Genomic DNA, 16,938 nt, shown 5'->3' on the forward strand with positions numbered 1-16,938 from the left:
AGGAGTATTTCAAATGTAGAAATGTGTTGCTCATTACATAAAATCCAAAGATTGTAAATGTTTACTTCAATTTATTTAATTAAAAAAATATTTCTACAGGTAAAACAGTTGGACAAGGGGGCAACCACATTTGAACTAGGGACATTTTGATCTGCAGTGAAATGCTCTACCCCTGAGCTATACCCCCATTTCTGAAATGTTCACCTTTATTTATTCAGTAATATGTACAAAGTGAAAGCAACATGCAATCACCATCAAAGCAATGCATTTTCAGCCACCAAACCCTCCTTATAAGTATAAGGGGTACAAAAGATGTCCTTTATCTGCCTTGGTAAAATACAGTGAGGTTTCCATTGCAAGAATTCATACATTTCGTATCACATGTAGATCTTGGAACATGGAAAAACAATCTTTTGTCAAATGCACAAATTCTGCAAAATGTAACTGCTTCTCTACTGCAGTTTGTTGATTTTGTGCTAAGAGTATAGTTAAACCCAATTGTTCATTGTTTTTTATATGAAATGATGATATATCCTATTGTTTCTTTCAGTGCATTGGGTTGAAAAACATTTTAACAGGATCTATTGACGAGGGTATATGGTTATGAAACAGGGACTTCTTGAAATGCACTCCATTGCTCTACCACTGAGTTAAACCCTTGAATGCTGAAAACTGCCCTTTTTTAAAAAGGTGATAGAGTGGGTGACTGTATGGAACTTGTAGAACTAATGACATCAGTGCACTTCTGGTCAGCTGTACAATTAATACATTTCATTAAGGGCATATTATTGGTTTCCACCACAGTTTTATAACATTCATATGAGCTTCCAATGGACTATTTCAAACTGATAATATCACCAGTAGAACTTGGGTGAATGTAAAACACAGCTTGTATCATATGAAGAAATCCTAAACAGTTTCATGGTGTTTACCCTATGTTTTAGGAGATGATCAGGAGTATTTCAAATGTAGAAATTTGTTGCTCATTACATAAAATGCTAACATTGTAAATGTTTTCTTCAATTTATTTAATAAAAAAAATATTTCTACAGGTAAAACAGTTGAACAAAGGGCACCCAGAGTTGAACTAGGGACCTCTTGATCTGCAATCAAATGCTCTACTACTGAGCTATACGCCCAGTTCTGAAAAGTTCACCTTTATTAATTCAGTAATATGTACAAAGTGCAAGCAACATGCAATCACCATCAAAGCAATGCATTTTCAACCACCAAACCCTCCTTATAAGTATAAGGGGTACAAAAATGTCCTTTATCTGCCTTGGTAAAATACAGTGAGGTTTCCATTGCAGGAATTCATACATTTCGTATCACATGTAGATCTTGGAACATGAAAAAAAAACGTTTGACAAATGCACAAATTCTGCAAAACGTAACTGCTTCTCTACTGCGGTTTGTTGATTTTGTGCTAAGAGTATAATTAAACCCAATGTTCCATTGTTTTTTATATGAAATGATGATATATCCTATTGTTTCTTACAGTGCATTGGGTTGAAAAACATTTTAACAGGATCTATTGACGAGGGTATATGCTTATGAAACAGGGACTTCTTGAACTGCACTCCTATGCTCTACCACTGAGTTAAACCCTTGAATGCTAAAAACTGCCCTTTTTTAAAAAGGTGATAGAGTGGGTGACTGTATGGAACTTGTAGAACTAATGACATCAGTGCACTTCTGGTCAGCTGTACAAATTAATACATTTCATTAAGGGCATATTATTGGTTTCCACCACAGTTTTATAACATTCATATGAGCTTCCAATGGACTATTTCAAACTGATCATATCACCAGTAGAACTTGGGTGAATGTAAAACACAGCTTGTATCATACGAATAAATCCTAAACAGCTTAATGGTGTTTACCCTATGTTTCAGGTGATGATCAGGAGTATTTCAAATGTAGAAATGTGTTGTTCATTACATAAAATGCTAAGATTGTAAATGTTTACTTCAATTTATTTAATTAAAAAAATATTTCTACAGGTAAAACAGTTGAAGAAGGGGGCACCCAGATTTGAACTAGGGACCTCTTGATCTGCAGTCAAATGCTCTACCACTGAGCTATACCCCCAGTTCTGAAAAGCTTACCTTTATTAATTCAGTAATATGTACAAAGTGCAAGCAACATGCAATCAACATCAAAGCAAAGCATTTTCAGCCACCAAACCCTCCTTATAAGTATATGGGGTGCGAAGGATGTCCTTTATCTGCCTTGGTAAAATACAGTGAGGTTTCCATTGCAAGAATTCATACATTTCGTATCACATGTAGATCTTGGAACATGGAAAAAAATCTTTTGTCAAATGCATAAATTCTGCAAAATGTAACTGCTTCTCTACTGCAGTTTGTTGATTTTGTGCTAAGAGCATAGTTAAACCCAATTGTTCATTGTTTTGTATATGAAATGATGATATATCTTATTGTTTCTTACAGTGTATTGGGTTGAAAAACATTTTAACAGGATCTATTGAAGAGGGTATATGGTTATGAAACAGGGACTTTTTGAACTGCATTCCTACGCTCTACCACTGAGTTAAACCCTTGAATGCTGAAAACTGCCCTTTTTTAAAAAGGTGATAGAGTGGGTGACTGTATGGAACTTGTAGAACTAATGACATCAGTGCACTTCTGGTCAGCTGTACAAATTAATACATTTCATTAAGGGCATATTATTGGTTTCCACCACAGTTTTATAACATTCATATGAGCTTCCAATGGACTATTTCAAACTGATCATATCACCAGTAGAACTTGGGTGAATGTAAAACACAGCTTGTATCATATGAAGAAATCCTAAACAGTTTCATGGTGTTTACCCTATGTTTAAGGAGATGATCAAGAGTATTTCAAATGTAGAAATGTGTTGCTCAATACATAAAATGCTAAGATTGTAAATGTTTACTTCAATTTATTTAATTAAAAAAATATTTCTACAGGTAAAACAATTGAACAAAGGGCACCCAGAGTTGAACTAGGGACCTCTTGATCTGCAGTCAAATGCTCTACTACTGAGCTATACCCCCAGTTCTGAAAAGTTCACCTTTATTAATTGAGTAATATGTACAAAGTGCAAGCAACATGCAATCACCATCAAAGCAATGCATTTTCAGGCACCAAACCCTACTTATAAGTATAAGGGGTACAAAAGATGTCCTTTATCTGCCTTGGTAAAATACAGTGAGGTTTCCATTGCAAGAATTCATACATTTCGTATCACATGAAGATCTTGGAACATGGAAAAAAAATCTTTTGTCAAATGCACAAATTCTGCAAAACGTAACTGCTTCTCTACTGCAGTTTGTTGATTTTGTGCTAAGAGTATAGTTAAACCCAATTGTTCATTGTTTTGTATATGAAATGATGATATATCCTATTGTTTCTTACAGTGCATTGGGTTGAAAAACATTTTAACAGGATCTATTGAAGAGGGTATATGGTTATGAAACAGGGACTTTTTGAACTGCATTCCTACGCTCTACCACTGAGTTAAACCCTTGAATGCTGAAAACTGCCCTTTTTTAAAAAGGTGATAGAGTGGGAGACTGTATGGAACTTGTAGAACTAATGATATCAGTGCACTTCTGGTCAGCTGTACAAATTAATACATTTCATTAAGGGCATATTATTGGTTTCCGCCACAGTTTTATAACATTCATATGAGCTTCCAATGGACTATTTCAAACTGATCATATCACCAGTAGAACTTGGGTGAATGTAAAACACAGCTTGTATCATATGAAGAAATCCTAAACAGCTTAATGGTTACCCTATGTTTCAGGTGATGATCAGGAGTATTTCAAATGTAGAAATGTGTTGCTCATTACATAAAATGCTAACATTGTAAATGTTTTCTTCAATTTATTTAATTAAAAATATATTTCTACAGGTAAAACAGTTGGACAAGGGGGCACCTAGATTTGAACTAGGGACCTTTTGATCTGCAGTGAAATGCTCTACCCCTGAGCTATACCCCCATTTCTGAAATCTTCACCTTTATTTATTCAGTAATATGTACAAAGTGAAAGCGACATGCAATCACCATCAAAGCAATGCATTTTCAGCCACCAAACCCTCCTTATAAGTATAAGGGGTACAAAAGATGTCCTTTATCTGCCTTGGTAAAATACAGTGAGGTTTCCATTGCAAGAATTCATACATTTCGTATCACATGTAGATCTTGGAACATGGAAAAAAAATCTTTTGTCAAATGCACAAATTCTGCAAAATATAACTGCTTCTCTACTGCAGTTTGTTGATTTTGTGCTAAGAGCATAGTTAAACCCAATTGTTCATTGTTTTGTATATGAAATGATGATATATCTTATTGTTTCTTACAGTGCATCGGGTTGAAAAACATTTTAACAGGATCTATTGAAGAGGGTATATGGTTATGAAACAGGCACTTCTTGAACTGCATTCCTACGCTCTACCACTGAGTTAAACCCTTGAATGCTGAAAACTGCCCTTTTTTTAAAAGGTGATAGAGTGGGTGACTGTATGGAACTTGTAGAACTAATGACATCAGTGCACTTCTGGCCAGCTGTACAAATTAATACAGTTCATTAAGGGCATATTATTGGTTTCCACCACAGTTTTATAACATTCATATGAGCTTCCAATGGACTATTTCAAACTGATCATATCACCAGTAGAACTTGGGTGAATGTAAAACACAGCTTGTATCATACGAATAAATCCTAAACAGCTTAATGGTGTTTACCCTATGTTTCAGGTGATGATCAGGAGTATTTCAAATGTAGAAATGTGTTGTTCATTACATAAAATGCTAAGATTGTAAATGTTTACTTCAATTTATTTAATTAAAAAAATATTTCTACAGGTAAAACAGTTGAAGAAGGGGGCACCCAGATTTGAACTAGGGACCTCTTGATCTGCAGTCAAATGCTCTACCACTGAGCTATACCCCCAGTTCTGAAAAGCTCACCTTTATTAATTCAGTAATATGTACAAAGTGCAAGCAACATGCAATCACCATCAAAGCAAAGCATTTTCAGCCACCAAACCCTCCTTATAAGTATATGGGGTGCGAAGGATGTCCTTTATCTGCCTTGGTAAAATACAGTGAGGTTTCCATTGCAAGAATTCATACATTTCGTATCACATGTAGATCTTGGAACATGGAAAAAATCTTTTGTCAAATGCATAAATTCTGCAAAATGTAACTGCTTCTCTACTGCAGTTTGTTGATTTTGTGCTAAGAGCATAGTTAAACCCAATTGTTCATTGTTTTGTATATGAAATGATGATATATCTTATTGTTTCTTACAGTGTATTGGGTTGAAAAACATTTTAAAATACAGTGAGGTTTCCATTGCAAGAATTCATACATTTCGTATCACATGTAGATCTTGGAACATGGAAAAACAATCTTTTGTCAAATGCACAAATTCTGCAAAATGTAACTGCTTCTCTACTGCAGTTTGTTGATTTTGTGCTAAGAGTATAGTTAAACCCAATTGTTCATTGTTTTTTATATGAAATGATGATATATCCTATTGTTTCTTTCAGTGCATTGGGTTGAAAAACATTTTAACAGGATCTATTGACGAGGGTATATGGTTATGAAACAGGGACTTCTTGAAATGCACTCCATTGCTCTACCACTGAGTTAAACCCTTGAATGCTGAAAACTGCCCTTTTTTAAAAAGGTGATAGAGTGGGTGACTGTATGGAACTTGTAGAACTAATGACATCAGTGCACTTCTGGTCAGCTGTACAAATTAATACATTTCATTAAGGGCATATTATTGGTTTCCACCACAGTTTTATAACATTCATATGAGCTTCCAATGGACTATTTCAAACTGATAATATCACCAGTAGAACTTGGGTGAAAGTAAAACACAGCTTGTATCATATGAAGAAATCCTAAACAGTTTCATGGTGTTTACCCTATGTTTCAGGAGATGATCAGGAGTATTTCAAATGTAGAAATGTGTTGCTCATTACATAAAATGCTAAGATTGTAAATGTTTTCTTCAATTTATTTAATTAAAAAAATAATTCTACAGGTAAAACAGTTGAACTATGGACCTCTTGATCTGCAGTCAAATGCTCTACCACTGAGCTATACCCCCAGTTCTGAAAAGTTCACCTTTATTAATTCAGTAATATGTACACAGTGCAAGCAACATGCAATCACCATCAAAGCAATGCATTTTCAGCCACCAAACCCTCCTTATAAGTATATGGGGTGCGAAGGATGTCCTTTATCTGCCTTGGTAAAATACAGTGAGGTTTCCATTGCAAGAATTCATGCATTTCGTATCACATGTAGATCTTGGAACATGGAAAAAAAATCTTTTGTCAAATGCACAAATTCTGAAAAATGTAAATGCTTGTCTACTGCAGTTTGTTGATTTTGTGCTAAGAGCATAGTTAAACCCAATTGTTCATTGTTTTGTATATGAAATGATGATATATCCTATTGTTTCTTACAGTGCATTGGGTTGAAAAACATTTTAACAGGATCTATTGACGAGGGTATATGCTTATGAAACAGGGACTTCATGAACTGCACTCCTATGCTCTACCACTGAGTTAAACCCTTGAATGCTGAAAACTGTCCTTTTTTTAAAAAAGGTGATAGAGTGGGTGACTGTATGGAACTTGTAGAACTAATGACATCAGTGCACTTCTGTTCAGCTGTACAAATTAATACATTTCATTAAGGGCATATTATTGGTTTCCACCACAGTTTTATAACATTCATATGAGCTTCCAATGGACTATTTCAAACTGATCATATCACCAGTAGAACTTGGGTGAATGTAAAACACAGCTTGTATCATATGAAGAAATCCTAAACAGCTTAATGGTGTTTACCCTATGTTTCAGGTGATGATCAGGAGTATTTCAAATGTAGAAATGTGTTGCTCATTACATAAAATGCTAAGATTGTAAATGTTTTCTTCAATTTATTTAATTAAAAAAATATTTCTACAGGTAAAACAGTTGAACAAGGTGGCACCCAGATTTGAACTAGGGACCTCTTTATCTGCAGTCAAATGCTCTACCACTGAGCTATACCCCCAGTTCTGAAAAATTCACCTTTATTAATTCAGTAATATGTACAAAGTGCAAGCAACATGCAATCACCATCAAAGCAATGCATTTTCAGCCACCAAACCCTCCTTATAAGTATATGGGGTGCGAAGGATGTCCTTTATCTGCCTTGGTAAAATACAGTGAGGTTTCCATTGCAAGAATTCATACATTTCGTATCACATGTAGATATTGGAACATGGAAAAAAAATCCTTTGTCAAATGCACAAATTCTGCAAAATGTAAATGCTTGTCTACTGCAGTTTGTTGATTTTGTGCTAAGAGCATAGTTAAACCCAATTGTTCATTGTTTTGTATATGAAATGATGATATATCCTATTGTTTCTTACAGTGCATTGGGTTGAAAAATATTTTAACAGGATATATTGACGAGGGTATATGCTTATGAAACAGGGACTTCTTGAACTGCACTCCTATGCTCTACCACTGAGTTAAACCCTTGAATGCTGAAAACTGCCCTTTTTTAAAAAGGTGATAGAGTGGGTGACTGTATGGAACTTGTAGAACTAATGACATCAATGCACTTCTGGTCAGCTGTACAAATTAATACATTTCATTAAGGGCATATTATTGGTTTCCACCACAGTTTTATAACATTCATATGAGCTTCCAACGGACTATTTCAAACTGGTCATATCACCAGTAGAACTTGGGTGAATGTAAAACACAGCTTGTATCATATGAAGAAATCCTAAACAGTTTCATGGTGTTTACCCTATGTTTCAGGAGATGATCAGGAGTATTTCAAATGTAGAAATGTGTTGCTCATTACATAAAATGCTAAGATTGTAAATGTTTTTTTCAATTTATTTAATAAAAAAATATTTCTACAGGTAAAACAGTTGAACAAGGGGGCACCCAGATATGAACTAGGGACCTCTTAATCTGCAGTCAAATGCTCTACCACTGAGCTATACCCACAGTTTGGAAAAGTTCACCTTTATTAATTCAGTAATATGTACAAAGTGTAAGCAACATGCAATCACCATCAAAGCAATGCATTTTCAGCCACCAAACCCTCCTTATAAGTATATGGGGTGCGAAGGATGTCCTTTATCTGCCTTGGTAAAATACAGTGAGGTTTCCATTGCAAGAATTCATACATTTCGTATCACATGTAGATCTTGGAACATGGAAAAAAAATCTTTTGTCAAATGCACACATTCTGCAAAATGTAACTGCTTCTCTACTGCAGTTTGTTGATTTTGTGCTAAGCGCATAGTTAAACCCAATTGTTCATTGTTTTGTATATGAAATGATGATATATCCTATTGTTTCTTACAGTGCATTGGGTTGAAAAACATTTTAACAGGATCTATTGAAGAGGGTATATGGTTATGAAACAGGGACTTCTTGAACTACACTCCTACGCTCTACCACTGACATAAACCCTTCTATGTTGAAAACTGCCCTTTTTTAAAAAGGTGATAGAGTGGGTGACTGTATGGAACTTGTAGAACTAATGACATCAGTGCACTTCTGGTCAGCTGTACAAATTAATACAGTTCATTAAGGGCATATTATTGGTTTCCACCACAGTTTTATAACATTCATATGAGCTTCCAATGGACTATTTCAAACTGATAATATCACCAGTAGAACTTGGGTGAATGTAAAACACAGCTTGTATCATATGAAGAAATCCTAAACAGTTTCATGGTGTTTACCCTATGTTTCAGGAGATGATCAGGAGTATTTCAAATGTAGAAATGTGTTGCTCATTACAAAAAATGCTAAGATTGTAAATGTTTTCTTCAATTTATTTAATTAAAACAATATTTCTACAGGTAAAACAGTTGAACAAGGGGGCACCCAGATTTGAACTTGGGACCTCTTGATCTGCAGTCAAATGCTCTACCACTGAGTTATACCCTCAGTTCTAAAAATTTCACTTTTATTAATTCAGTAATATGTACAAAGTGCAAGCAACATGCAATCACCATCAAAGCAAAGCATTTTCAGCCACCAAACCCTCCTTATAAGTATAAGGGGTACGAAAGATGTCCTTTATCTGCCTTGGTAAAATACAGTGAGGTTTCCATTGCAAGAATTCATACATTTCGTATCACATGTAGATCTTGGAACATGGAAAAAAATCTTTTGTCAAATGCACAAATTCTGCAAAATGTAACTGCTTCTCCACTGCAGTTTGTTGATTTTGTGCTAAGAGCATAGTTAAACCCAATTGTTCATTGTTTTGTATATGAAATGATGATATATCCTATTGTTTCTTACAGTGCATTGGGTTGAAAAACATTTTAACAGGATATATTGACGAGGGTATATGCTTATGAAACAGGGACTTCTTGAACTGCACTCCTATGCTCTACCACTGAGTTAAACCCTTGAATGCTGAAAACTGCCCTTTTTTAAAAAGGTGATAGAGTGGGTGACTGTATGGAACTTGTAGAACTAATGACATCAATGCACTTCTGGTCAGCTGTACAAATTAATACATTTCATAAAGGGCATATTATTGGTTTCCACCACAGTTTTATAACATTCATATGAGCTTCCAATGGACTATTTCAAACTGGTCATATCACCAGTAGAACTTGGGTGAATGTAAAACACAGCTTGTATCATATGAAGAAAACAGTTTCATGGTGTTTACCCTATGTTTCAGGAGATGATCAGGAGTATTTCAAATGTAGAAATGTGTTGCTCATTACATAAAATGCTAAGATTGTAAATGTTGTCTTCAATTTATTTAATTAAAAAAATATTTCTACAGGTAAAACAGTTGAACAAGGGGGCACCCAGATTTGAACTAGAGACCTCTTGATATGCAGTCAAATGCTCTACCACTGAGCTATACCCCCAGTTCTGAAAAGTTCTCCTTTATTAATTCAGTAATATGTACAAAGTGCAAGCAACATGCAATCACCATCAAAGCAATGCATTTTCAGCCACCAAACCCTCCTTATAAGTATATGGGGTGCGAAGGATGTCCTTTATCTGCCTTGGTAAAATACAGTGAGGTTTCCATTGCAAGAATTCATACATTTCGTATCACATGTAGATATTGGAACATGGAAAAAAAATATTTTGTCAAATGCACAAATTCTGCAAAATATAACTGCTTCTCTACTGCAGTTTGTTGATTTTGTGCTAAGAGCATAGTTAAACCCAATTGTTCATTGTTTTGTATATGAAATGATGATATATCCTATTGTTTCTTTCAGTGCATTGGGTTGAAAAACATTTTAACAGGATCTATTGACGAGGGTATATGGTTATGAAACATGGACTTCTTGAACTGCATTCCTACGCTCTACCACTCAGTTAAACCCTTGAATGCTGAAAACTGCCCTTTTTTTAAAAGGTGATAGAGTGGGTGACTGTATGGAACTTGTAGAACTAATGACATCAGTGCACTTCTGGTCAGCCGTACAAATTAATACAGTTCATTAAGGGCATATTATTGGTTTCCACCACAGTTTTATAACATTCATATGAGCTTCCAATGGACTATTTCAAACTGATAATATCACCAGTAGAACTTGGGTGAATGTAAAACACAGCGTGTATCATATGAAGAAATCCTAAACAGTTTCAAGGTGTTTACCCTATGTTTCAGTAGATGATCAGGAGTATTTCAAATGTAGAAATGTGTTGCTCATTACATAAAATGCTAAGATTGTTAATGTTTTCTTCAATTTATTTAATTAAAAAATATTTCTACAGGTAAAACAGTTCAACAAGGGGGCACCCAGATTTGAACTAAGGACCTCTTGATCTGCAGTCAAATGCTCTACCACTGAGCTATACCCCCAGTTCTGAAAAGTCACCTTTATTAATTCAGTAATATGTACAAAGTGCAAGCAACATGCAATCACCATCAAAGGAATGAATTTTCAACCACCAAACCCTCCTTATAAGTATTTGGGGTGCGAAGGATGTCCTTTATCTGCCTTGGTAAAATACAGTGAGGTTTCCATTGCAAGAATTCATACATTTCGTATCAAATGTAGATCTTGGAACATGGAAAAAAATCTTTTGTCAAATGCACAAATTCTGCAAAATGTAACTGCTTCACTACTGCAGTTTGTTGATTTTGTGCTAAGAGCATAGTTAAACCCAATTGTTCATTGTTTTGTATATGAAATGATGATATATCTTATTGTTTCTTACAGTGCATTGGGTTGAAAAACATTTTAACAGGATCTATTGAAGAGGGTATATGGTTATGAAACAGGGACTTCTTGAACTGCATTCCTACGCTCTACACTGCGTTAAACCCTTGAATGCTGAAAACTGCCCTTTCTTAAAAAGGTGATAGAGTGGGTGACTGTATGGAACTTGTAGAACTAATGACATCAGTGCACTTCAGGTCAGCTGTACAAATTAATACAGTTCATTAAGGGCATATTATTGGTTTCCGCCACAGTTTTATAACATTCATATGAGCTTCCAATGGACTTTTTCAAACTGATCATATCACCAGTAGAACTTGGGTGAATGTAAAACACAGCTTGTATCATATGAAGAAATCCTAAACAGCTTAATGGTTACCCTATGTTTCAGGTGATGATCAGGAGTATTTCAAATGTAGAAATGTGTTGCTCATTACATAAAATGCTGAGATTGTAAATGTTTTCTTCAATTTATTTAATTAAAAACATATTTCTACAGGTAAAACAGTTGAACAGGGGGACACCCAGATTTGAACTAGGGACCTCTTGATCTGTAGTGAAATGCTCTACCACTGAGCTATACCCCCACTTCTGAATAGCTCACCTTGATTAATTCAGTAATATGTACAAAGTGCAAGCAACATGCAATCACCATCAAAGAAATGCATTTTCAGCCACCAAACCCTCCTTATAAGTATAAGGGGTACAAAAGATGTCCTTTATCTGCCTTGGTAAAATACAGTGAGGTTTCCATTGCAAGAATTCATACATTTTGTATCACATGTAGATCTTGGAACATGGAAAAAAAAATCTTTTGTCAAATGCACAAATTCTGCAAAATGTAACTGCTTCTCTACTGCAGTTTGTTGATTTTGTGCTAAGAGCATAGTTAAACCCAATTGTTCATTGTTTTGTATATGAAATGATGATATATCTTGTTGTTTCTTACTGTGCATTGGGTTGAAAAACATTTTAACAGGATCTATTGAAGAGGGTATATGGTTATGAAACAGGCACTTCTTGAATTACACTCCTACGCTCTACCACTGACATAAACCCTTCAATGTTGAAAACTGCCCTTTTTTAAAAAGGTGATAGAGTGGGTGACTGTATGGAACTTGTAGAACTAATGACATCAGTGCACTTCTGGTCAGCTGTACAAATTAATACAGTTCATTAAGGGCATAGTATTGGTTTCCACCACAGTTTTATAGCATTCATATGAGCTTCCAATGGACTATTTCAAACTGATAATATCACCAGTAGAACTTGGGTGAATGTAAAACACAGCTTGTATCATATGAAGAAATCCTAAACAGTTTCATGGCGTTTACCCTATGTTTCAGGAGATGATCAGGAGTATTTCAAATGTAGAAATGTGTTGCTCATTACATAAAATGCTAAGATTGTAAATGTTGTCTTCAATTTATTTAATTAAAAAAATATTTCTACAGGTAAAACAGTTGAACAAGGGGGCACTCAGATTTGAACTAGAGACCTCTTGATCTGCAGTCAAATGCTCTACCACTGAGCTATACCCCCAGTTCTGAAAAGTTCTCCTTTATTAATTCAGTAATATGTACAAAGTGCAAGCAACATGCAATCACCATCAAAGCAATGCATTTTCAGCCACCAAACCCTCCTTATAAGTATATGGGGTGCGAAGGATGTCCTTTATCTGCCTTGGTAAAACACAGTGAGGTTTCCATTGCAAGAATTCATACATTTCGTATCACATGTAGATATTGGAACATGGAAAAAAAATCTTTTGTCAAATGCACAAATTCTGAAAAATGTAAATGCTTGTCTACTGCAGTTTGTTGATTTTGTGCTAAGAGCATAGTTAAACCCAATTGTTCATTGTTTTGTATATGAAATGATGATATATCCTATTGTTTCTTACAGTGCATTCGGTTGAAAAACATTGTAACATGATCTATTGAAGAGGGTATATGGTTATGAAACAGGGACTCCTTGAACTACACTCCTACGCTCTACCACTGACATAAACCCTTGAATGTTGAAAACTGCCCTTTTTTAAAAAGGTGATAGAGTGGGTGACTCTATGGAACTTGTAGAACTAATGACATCAGTGCACTTCTGGTCAGCTGTACAAATTAATACAGTTCATTAAGGGCATAGTATTGGTTTCCACCACAGTTTTATAACATTCATATGAGCTTCCAATGGACTATTTCAAACTGATAATATCACCAGTAGAACTTGGGTGAATGTAAAACACAGCTTGTATCATATGAAGAAATCCTAAACAGTTTCATGGTGTTTACCCTATGTTTCAAGAGATGATCAGGAGTATTTCAAATGTAGAAATGTGTTGCTCATTACATAAAATGCTAAGATTGTAAATGTTGTCTTCAATTTATTTAATTAAAAAAATATTTCTACAGGTAAAAGAGTTGAAAAAGGGGCACTCAGATTTGAACTAGAGACCTCTTGATCTGCAGTCAAATGCTCTACCACTGAGCTATACCCCCAGTTCTGAAAAGTTCTCCTTTATTAATTCAGTAATATGTACAAAGTGCAAGCAACATGCAATCACCATCAAAGCAATGCATTTTCAGCCACCAAACCCTCCTTATAAGTATATGGGGTGCGAAGGATGTCCTTTATCTGCCTTGGTAAAACACAGTGAGGTTTCCATTGCAAGAATTCATACATTTCGTATCACATGTAGATATTGGAACATGGAAAAAAAATCTTTTGTCAAATGCACAAATTCTGAAAAATGTAAATGCTTGTCTACTGCAGTTTGTTGATTTTGTACTAAGAGCATAGTTAAACCCAATTGTTCATTTTTTGTATATGAAATGATGATATATCCTATTGTTTCTTACAGTGCATTCGGTTGAAAAACATTGTAACATGATCTATTGAAGAGGGTATATGGTTATGAAACAGGGACTCCTTGAACTACACTCCTACGCTCTACCACTGACATAAACCCTTGAATGTTGAAAACTGCCCTTTTTTAAAAAGGTGATAGAGTGGGTGACTCTATGGAACTTGTAGAACTAATGACATCAGTGCACTTCTGGTCAGCTGTACAAATTAATACAGTTCATTAAGGGCATAGTATTGGTTTCCACCACAGTTTTATAACATTCATATGAGCTTCCAATGGACTATTTCAAACTGATAATATCACCAGTAGAACTTGGGTGAATGTAAAACACAGCTTGTATCATATGAAGAAATCCTAAACAGTTTCATGGTGTTTACCCTATGTTTCAAGAGATGATCAGGAGTATTTCAAATGTAGAAATGTGTTGCTCATTACATAAAATGCTAAGATTGTAAATGTTGTCTTCAATTTATTTAATTAAAAAAATATTTCTACAGGTAAAAGAGTTGAACAAGGGGGCACTCAGATTTGAACTAGAGACCTCTTGATCTGCAGTCAAATGCTCTACCACTGAGCTATACCCCCAGTTCTGAAAAGTTCTCCTTTATTAATTCAGTAATATGTACAAAGTGCAAGCAACATGCAATCACCATCAAAGCAATGCATTTTCAGCCACCAAACCCTCCTTATAAGTATATGGGGTGCGAAGGATGTCCTTTATCTGCCTTGGTAAAATACAGTGAGGTTTCCATTGCAAGAATTCATACATTTCGTATCACATGTAGATATTGGAACATGGAAAAAAAATCTTTTGTCAAATGCACAAATTCTGAAAAATGTAAATGCTTGTCTACTGCAGTTTGTTGATTTTGTGCTAAGAGCATAGTTAAACCCAATTTTTCATTGTTTTGTATATGAAATGATGATATATCCTATTGTTTCTTACAGTGCATTCGGTTGAAAAACATTGTAACATGATCTAATGAAGAGGGTATATGGTTATGAAACAGGGACTCCTTGAACTACACTCCTATGCTCTACCACTGACATAAACCCTTGAATGTTGAAAACTGCCCTTTTTTAAAAAGGTGATAGAGTGGGTGACTCTATGGAACTTGTAGAACTAATGACATCAGTGCACTTCTGGTCAGCTGTACAAATTAATACATTTCATTAAGGGCATATTATTGGTTTCCACCACAGTTTTATAACATTCATATGAGCTTCCAATGGACTATTTCAAACTGATCATATCACCAGTAGAACTTGGGTGAATGTAAAACACAGCTTGTATCATATGAAGAAATCCTAAACAGCTTAATGGTGTTTACCCTATGTTTCAGGTGATGATCAGGAGTATTTCAAATGTAGAAATGTGTTGCTCATTACATAAAATGCTAAGATTGTAAATGTTTACTTCAATTTATTTAATTAAAAAAATATTTCTACAGGTAAAACAGTTGGACAAGGGGGCACCCACATTTGAACTAGGGACATTTTGATCTGCAGTGAAATGTTCTACCCCTGAGCTATACCCCCATTTCTGAAATGTTCCCCTTTATTTATTCAGTAATATGTACAAAGTGAAAGCAACATGCAATTACCATCAAAGCAATGCATTTTCAGCCACCAAACCCTCCTTATAAGTATAAGGGGTACAAAAGATGTCCTTTATCTGCCTTGGTAAAATACAGTGAGGTTTCCATTGCAAGAATTCATACTTCATACATTTTGTATCACATGTAGATCTTGGAACATGGAAAAAAATATTTTGTCAAATGCACAAATTCTGCAAAATGTAACTGCTTCTCTACTGCAGTTTGTTGATTTTGTGCTAAGAGTATAGTTAAACCCAATCGTTCATTGTTTTTTTATATGAAATGATGATATATCCTATTGTTTCTTACAGTGCATTGGGTTGAAAAACATTTTAACAGGATCTATTGACGAGGGTATATGGTTATGAAACAGGGACTTCTTCAACTGCACTCCTATGCTCTACCACTGAGTTAAACCCTTGAATGCTGAAAACTACCCTTTTTTAAAAAGGTGATAGAGTGGGTGACTGTATGGAACTTGTAGAACTAATGACATCAGTGCACTTCTGGTCAGCTGTACAAATTAATACATTTCATTAAGGGCATATTATTGGTTTCCACCACAGTTTTATAACATTCATATGAGCTTCCAATGGACTATTTCAAACTGATAATATCACCAGTAGAACTTGGGTGAATGTAAAACACAGCTTGTACCATATGAAGAAATCCTAAACAGTTTCATGGTGTTTACCCTATGTTTCAGGAGATGATCAGGAGTATTTCAAATGTAGAAATTTGTTGCTCATTACATAAAATGCTAACATTGTAAATGTTTTCTTCAATTTATTTAATAAAAAAAATATTTCTACAGGTAAAACAGTTGAACAAAGGGCACCCAGAGTTGAACTAGGGACCTCTTGATCTGCAGTCAAATGCTCTACTACTGAGCTATACGCCCAGTTCTGAAAAGTTCGCCTTTATTAATTCAGTAATATGTACAAAGTGCAAGCAACATGCAATCACCATCAAAGCAATGCATTTTCAACCACCAAACCCTCCTTATAAGTATAAGGGGTACAGAAATGTCCTTTATCTGCCTTGGTAAAATACAGTGAGGTTTCCATTGCAAGAATTCATACATTTCGTATCACATGTAGATCTTGGAACATGAAAAAAAAACGTTTGACAAATGCACAAATTCTGCAAAACGTAACTGCTTCTCTACAGCAGTTTGTTGATTTTGTGCTAAGAGTATAATTAAACCCAATGTTCCATTGTTTTTTATATGAAAT

General features: G+C 34.9%; 4 non-coding genes across 4 annotated transcripts; all 4 read right to left on the reverse strand.

Annotated features, from left to right (window-relative positions):
* Positions 1–2,019: 2,019 nt before the first annotated feature.
* TRNAC-GCA (transfer RNA cysteine (anticodon GCA)) lies at positions 2,020–2,091 on the reverse strand. The gene has a single exon. It is a non-coding gene; the product is annotated as a tRNA-Cys (tRNA).
* Positions 2,092–4,876: 2,785 nt separating this feature from the next.
* On the reverse strand, positions 4,877–4,948 carry TRNAC-GCA (transfer RNA cysteine (anticodon GCA)). The gene has a single exon. It is a non-coding gene; the product is annotated as a tRNA-Cys (tRNA).
* A 5,861-nt stretch (positions 4,949–10,809) lies between these two features.
* On the reverse strand, positions 10,810–10,881 carry TRNAC-GCA (transfer RNA cysteine (anticodon GCA)). Its single transcript has one exon. It is a non-coding gene; the product is annotated as a tRNA-Cys (tRNA).
* Positions 10,882–11,757: 876 nt separating this feature from the next.
* TRNAC-ACA (transfer RNA cysteine (anticodon ACA)) lies at positions 11,758–11,829 on the reverse strand. Its single transcript has one exon. It is a non-coding gene; the product is annotated as a tRNA-Cys (tRNA).
* Between the last annotated feature and the right edge of the window lie 5,109 nt (positions 11,830–16,938).

The sequence above is a fragment of the Ambystoma mexicanum genome, chromosome 4q (assembly GCF_040938575.1).
Source record: "Ambystoma mexicanum isolate Mex_15411 chromosome 4q, UKY_AmexF1_1, whole genome shotgun sequence".
NCBI classification, from domain to species: Eukaryota; Metazoa; Chordata; class Amphibia; order Caudata; family Ambystomatidae; genus Ambystoma; species Ambystoma mexicanum.